General features: G+C 43.8%; 1 pseudogene; it reads right to left on the reverse strand.

Annotated features, from left to right (window-relative positions):
- Positions 1-2,493: 2,493 nt before the first annotated feature.
- Positions 2,494-3,923, reverse strand: LOC148015304 (protein WALLS ARE THIN 1-like; annotated as a pseudogene).
- Positions 3,924-6,836: the final 2,913 nt, after the last annotated feature.

A 6,836-nucleotide genomic window follows, 5' to 3' on the forward strand; every position in this document is an offset into this window, starting at 1 on the left:
ATGTACAGCAATGAAAAATCCATGGAAATGGTGCCCAAAGTTTTCAGTCAATCGCAGCCCAACATAATGTCTATCGGCCCCATATTGAGTGCAATCAAATCCACTTTTTTCTCATAATTTTCAGCAAGCTTAATAGGTACATCTGGGCATACATGAGTACTAATTTCCTCACTCCCATTGGCCACTTGCACCCTCATTGGTTGCTGTAAATCAGAGACAAAACATTTCAGCCTGTCCATGACTGCTCTATTTATGAAATTGTGTGCTACCACTATCTACCAAGACAAATACATCTTTCTCGTGAAACTTGCCTTGAAGACGAAGAGTGTTGGGGCTCTTAGATCCTGTCCAAGCATCCAGGGAGATAGTACAAATAGTGGCAATAGCATGTGAACCATTCTTATCACCCATATTTACATCTACATGACCTCCGGGGTCAAATGGAAAGGTGTCAGCTGGGTCAAAGTATTCTTCTTGCCCACATTCCTATTCAACCTCATCATTTTTTGCCGTGATTGCAAAGGCACTTGCATCCTCATGATCCTCATCAGATTTATCAAAGACTAACATGCTATGTACCCTTGCTTTTGCATTCCTATAAGCACATTTAGATGCATGCTCGACTGTATACTTTTCCCCGCATCTAAAGCAAAGTCCTTTTTCTTTCCTCTCTTTGTAGAGGTCCATCGGAATAGAGCATTGACCACCAAAAGGTGAAGCATTTTTACCCCTGCTGTCCCCTTGTCTATTTTCAGCTCTTCCTTGGTTTGCAGTCCTGGATTTACTGTTTTGCCTAGATGCATTAAAGGTGGGGTATGTGGGGATCTTTGGGGTGCTGAACGGCATATTTCCACCACCATAACCTACCCCAAACTGCCCGGGCCTTACAGCACTTCTTTGTTGCCCAAAATGTGACTACGTAGGTCCTCTTTGCTACCCAAACAGTGGCTGAGGCACCCCTCTTTGCTGTCCATGCTGAAATGAAGCATATCGGCAGTACTTACGAGAGTACCTCTCAGCCAACTCAATAGCTTTTGTAATGGAGGGGAAATACTTAGGTCAAGTTGACCTAAGTATAAAAGGTGTAAGGGACACTGTATAGACACCATTTGATAAATATACATCTATCCTTTCACCTTCTTCACCTTCTTCCCTATCCTTCCATGGCTGCCAGCCATTTCTCTCTCCTCTTCTTGTCTTTCTCTCTCTACTCCTAGTCTCTCTCTCTCCTCGTCACCCTCTTTCTCTCTCTTCTTGTAGTCTTTATCTCTCTTCTTCTCTCTCCTAGGTCTCCTTCATTACAGTTGGTATCAGATCTTAGTTTTTAGATCCTTCCTTTCTCTCTCCTTTCCCTCAAATCTAGTCTCATCTTCCAACAATAAACCCTACTTTTCAGGTACACAGGCATAGATGGCAGCTTTCTTGGAAGACACAGAGGAGCTATGGTAGGAGGATTGGCCAAATCTAGAGGCAAGGAGACAAAAATGATAGCTTGTTTTCAACTTTGAGGTACAATAGGGATAGGAGTTGAATGAAGCAGTGATGGAGTACCATGTGGTGTTGGCAGCAAAGCTACACTATTTGTAGTAGGTTGTTTTGCTTCTTTTCCATGAACTGCTTCTTTTCAGCATGATGAGGGAGTGTCTGGTTCTGGAGTTCCAGCACATGAACTCCCAGAACATGGCATCGATCTAGTTGCCTTGTCCTTTAGCCATTTCCATTATTTGATTCCAGCACCACACACAGACCTGATAACCACAGTGACATGGTTTCAACTATCTGTCAGTTGAATCCATCTCCTCCATGCATAGTGGGCAGCAATTATCCCAGTCTTCAGCAACTTCATCCATGATTCTAGGCTGTGGCAAACCTGACCTGATAAGGCACTGCTCTCGCCTACCGCTCCTAGGCAGAAGGGATGGTTTAACCGATGCGCTCCTCCTCTTTGCCACGTGTAACCTCTCCTTTCAACACCGTGGTATCCCTGTACCTCTCCTCAGTCCGTTAGATGGAACCCTAGCACAACAATACACAAGGTTGCAAACTTGTCGAGCAGTTTAAGGGAAGCAGATCGAAAAAGAATGGAATCAGGCAGAAGGGTCAAAAACCTGCAGATAAGGAATGGAGAAAAGAAAGATGGCACGAGAAATATGAATGAGCGAGGATACAAAGGAATTAGACAACAACACAGAGAAGAACGGGAAGAGAAGGTGTATAAGAGAGGATAAGAGAAGAGGGCAAAACATGGGGGTGAAAGAAGCTCGCAGCTATGGTGAAAATTTGCAAAATGAAGGCTTTGCTGTATTCTTCAAAGGCAATGGAACAAATTGTGCTCGAATTATACCCAATTCTGGAGTAAAGTTCTATAGCTAAGACCAAGCTTCAAGTGCAATTCTATGGCTGTACAGTTGAAATTCATGGACAGACAGAACACGATCCAATCAACCACAAGACATGATTGTGTATGCTATAGATCTAAGCTTTTGCTTTAGATCAAGAATCCATCCAGCCTCCTTTCTACACACACCACATTTGGACGGAGAGGACCAAGCCAGACACCACAAGCCTAGCATACAGAACTTTGAACAGCTCAGAGCCCCAAGTGAGAACCCATTTTGATGGATCTCTCTCCTCAAACAGAGCCAACACCAAGAGTTGCAGCGTCCCCCACAGACTTATGAACGTAGTCACTGACAGCCTCGCTGGGTATTGCTTGATTACAGGGCTCTGGATGACAAGCCAGAATGAGAAGGAAATGCACATGCCAACAAGGTAAAAAAAATCCCCCAGCTGCCAGCTCTTCATTCCCATTAAGCCCCCCCCTCTTGGATTGAGAAAATACCATGGTTGCCTAGGGCCATCTCCCAAAAGCTTTTCATGGCTAATGAGCTCGGATCATTCAGAGTGCTGTCCTGCTCCACTTTGATGACTGTTGGTCCTTTGTAAAACACCATAACAGTGGCCCCAATCACACACAGAACAGTGCCCAATACCTTGGCCTGCCCATCCAGCCTCTTGATATGCACCTTCTCTTGGCCAAATGCAGCTGCAATTATGAATGTGATTGTAGGGATCGAGTTCTGGATCGCGACTGCAAAGGTTGGGAGGTGTAGGACAGATCTTTTAAGAAGAACGCCTGACTGAGGAAGACTCCTGTGAGGCCCAAAAGGAAGAAGTGGCCAACTAATGCCCATGTGTCTAGCTGCTCTGGAGATCAATGGATGGGCGAAGGCTCCGGTCTATTGGTAACAGCAGTGCTCTGGTACAGTGGGAAGATCTGGTACAAGATCCAGAGGTGCCAATGTAAAAATAGGCACAAGCTCCACTGTGCCATTAACATCAGCACCCAGCAACGATCTCTGCAACATGCAATAAATTCATCAGTAGCCATTTTAGAGTTCATGGTCTGCTAGAATTGCTCATTAACCATGCACAATTCTACTACCACAAACTCTCACTAAGTTGAATTTCTCATCTAGCCTCTTTGAGGACATTGTGAACACAAAGATGCCAACCATATCATCATAGCCTGAAGCACTCCCTACAGTTACAGTTGGTCACCACTGCATGAGGGGCATTACCAACAGTTGTGCCTAGTTTAAACTGAGGAAGGTACTTCACTGATCCAACAGGAGGATAGCCACTGTAACAGCTGAAGAGAATTTCACCTACAAAAAGGATGGCCCATTTGAGACGTCACTTTACAAAACTTTTCCATCCTCATTAGCAGCAACATTTCCAGGACAATGAACAGTTACACCATTAGTTTCAGAATAACCACTTTTGCCATGTGCAACTGCCATGTCAAGATACATAGAAATTAGTTGCTTGTTTTGAGAGGGAATTTCCAAGTCTGGGAATTCAGTTGTGTTCAAAATGTCAGCTTGAGAAAGCCTTTGCTGCTGCCCACCATCCATCATCATTTCAGGGAGAAGCTTGCAAGTGGACAGATTGATAGGGTCTTCAAGAGACCAACATATCCTTGTTTTCCTTGCAGGCTGGCTGGTGTTCAATTCATTAGTTACATTTTCATTGCCCTTAGAAGTGGCAAAACCCCAAAGATGCAGATGAGATCACTGTCAAATTCGTTGCCAAACGGAAAATGGGACCATTGTCTTCACTATCCCTGAGGAGGGAGTGCAATTTTATGTGAAGTACTCAATCTTCTTAGAGTTGGGCATCTTCTGTCAAATCTTGGCACATGATTTGAGTGCAAGCAAAATTTTGTTGGCTTGGAAGGGAGTAGCAGTAGTTGCTTCTAGTGAAGCTGGTGTGATAGAATATGTGCTATAATCACAACTGGGTGATTAGTCTAGCAGAGAGTATTTCCATGCTGTGGAAAACTGCAGGGAATTGATCAACCTTGGTGGTTTCAAGATGGATGGTCCAGTTCTGCCATGCCGGCAGGGCAATCATGTTTTACAGAGAATGGAAGGCCATGGTATACTGCACCCTAAAAGGGATCTCACTTCAAGGATGATTGATGGCGCTGCTATGATCCAGGGTGGATCATACTCCAATGGATTTGATCAGCAGTATGGCTATCATGGGCAGCATGATTATGGCCATTATGGAAAGCATGGTTACGCTTACAAGCACTCCTTTATGCAGCAATACAGTTTTTATGCAAGTCATGATCATGGACATGTATATTGTAGCTCATACAGCATTGGTCAACATCATGCATATGGAGATTCTTACGCCACGCAACCATATGGGCAGTTGCCTCATGGAGACCTTGATGCAATGCAGGAGTGGCAAGCAAGTGATTATGACCGACATCATGCCAATACCTATGCTCATGGACTTGCCAATCATCATACTTATGGTCAGCCTAGGATGCAAGGACACTGTTATAGTCATGTTGGACAGTCATCATGTAATCTTGGGCTGCATGTTTATGGGCAACAATATGACCAAAGTTTTGGTAGTAGGCAACAGCAAATAGATGTATTTGGGAAGCAGCATGAACATTTTTGTGACATGCATTCTCATAGAGATTATGGACCATCCATATGGACAGCATGAGCATTATGGTCATGAGCCTGGACAACCATCTGTTGTATATGAGCAGCATGCTTATGTATGTGTGCAGCAAACATCAGTGGAAGCAAATGCATATGCTCAACCAAATTGTCCCTCTGATGCGCAGCATGGCTATTATCACCATATGCAGTATGGACAGCATGAATATCATTATGAGCAGCAGCCACATTGGTATGACCATCCATATGGACAGCATGAGCATTATGGTCATGAGCATGGACAGCCATCTGTTGTACATGAGCACCAAGATGACTATGAGCAACATGTCAGAACTATTACTGAGCTGACCGATGGTGATGAGCAGGTGTATAAATTGCTATCTAAGGCTAAATGCATTAGACACCTTACTAGTGATACGATACAGGAATTGCATGCTGCGGGCTTATGCTATTGATGTGCTAGGACAATATCTTATAATCATCAAGCCACATGCAGGGCAAAGACTGCCAAAATACTCTTAGTATTAGAGTATTATGATGCAAAGGATGGAGAAGATCTTGTTGAAGATCATGGGTAGCATGTGGATTTGGATGATCATGATCCCATGCGGGAGCCCCTTCAATCCACAAACCTGTAGTTTAAATGCTTGGACATCACTAAGAATGCAGGGTCCATGAATATACAACACTTAGGGGTTGATGCAGTCCATGCAATGGTGATTTCAGCCTCATATGCTTCAGTCATACAGAGCATGGTGATGCTTGAGAGGCTTATGGAAGAGCTAGCGAATACCACCATGCTGATCATGCTTCTAGTTGTACTTGACTTTGACCTTATGGAAGCTGATCTAATGCATGGTAGCGATACCACTTTCCCTTTTGATCCGGGTGGCTACAGGCTGACCTTGACCCTCTGCATAGACTAGTACTACTCTTGAATATTAGGTAATCTTTTACTGGGTCTATGCCAAGAACCCCCCCTACTATCTTTTGCCACTTGTAATGTTGTACAGAGTAATACTCTGCAACCCACTACTTTGCTATACCAATAAGTCTGATCTTTGTTTTTGAGGACAAAAACTTCATTTTGAGTGGGGATGGATTGTAATGGAGGGGAAATACTTAGGTCAAGTTGACCTAAGTATAAAAGGTGTAAGGGACACTGCATAGGCACCATTTGATAAATATACATCTGTCCTTTCACCTTCTTCACCTTCTTCCCTGTCCTTCCATGGCTGCCAGCCATTTCTCTCTCCTCTTCTTGTCTTTCTCTCTCTACTCCTATTCTCTCTCTCCTCGTCACCCTCTTTCTCTCTCTTCTTGCAGTCTTTATCTCTCTTCTTCTCTCTCCTAGGTCTCCTTCATTACAGCTTTGAACATATCTGATGGACTTTGGGCTAAAACATCAGCCGAGAGTTGGGGATCCAAGCCATAAATGTACTTGTGAAGCTTTGCATCTTCACTAATGGACTCAACATACATTGTGAGATTGAGGAATTGGTTTGTGTAGTCACGCACCGTCATCCCACGTTGCTCTAAGCCATACCATTGCCTTGCAAGCTTTCCTTCTCAATCAGAGATACAAAGACTTGAATCATAAGAGCTTTGAATGCATCCCAAGTGTCAACAAGTTGCTGATTTTCCCTCTTTATATACCACCACCACATGTGGGCAAAGCCCTCTAAAGTGTATCTTTTGATCATCATTTCTTGGCATTATGTCAAAGTAGTCTTCAAGCTTTGAGAGCCATTCTTCTAATTTAGCCAGGGAGGATGACTGGCCATTGAACTTTGAGAAAATGATTTTTTCTCTCAACTCCCTTTCATGGTTGGGGGGCTGTCCCATATACCC

Source organism: Lygodium microphyllum, chromosome 24 (genome assembly GCF_053477565.2).
Source record: "Lygodium microphyllum isolate KBCC chromosome 24, Lygodium_microphyllum_v1.1.10, whole genome shotgun sequence".
NCBI lineage: Eukaryota > Viridiplantae > Streptophyta > Polypodiopsida > Schizaeales > Lygodiaceae > Lygodium > Lygodium microphyllum.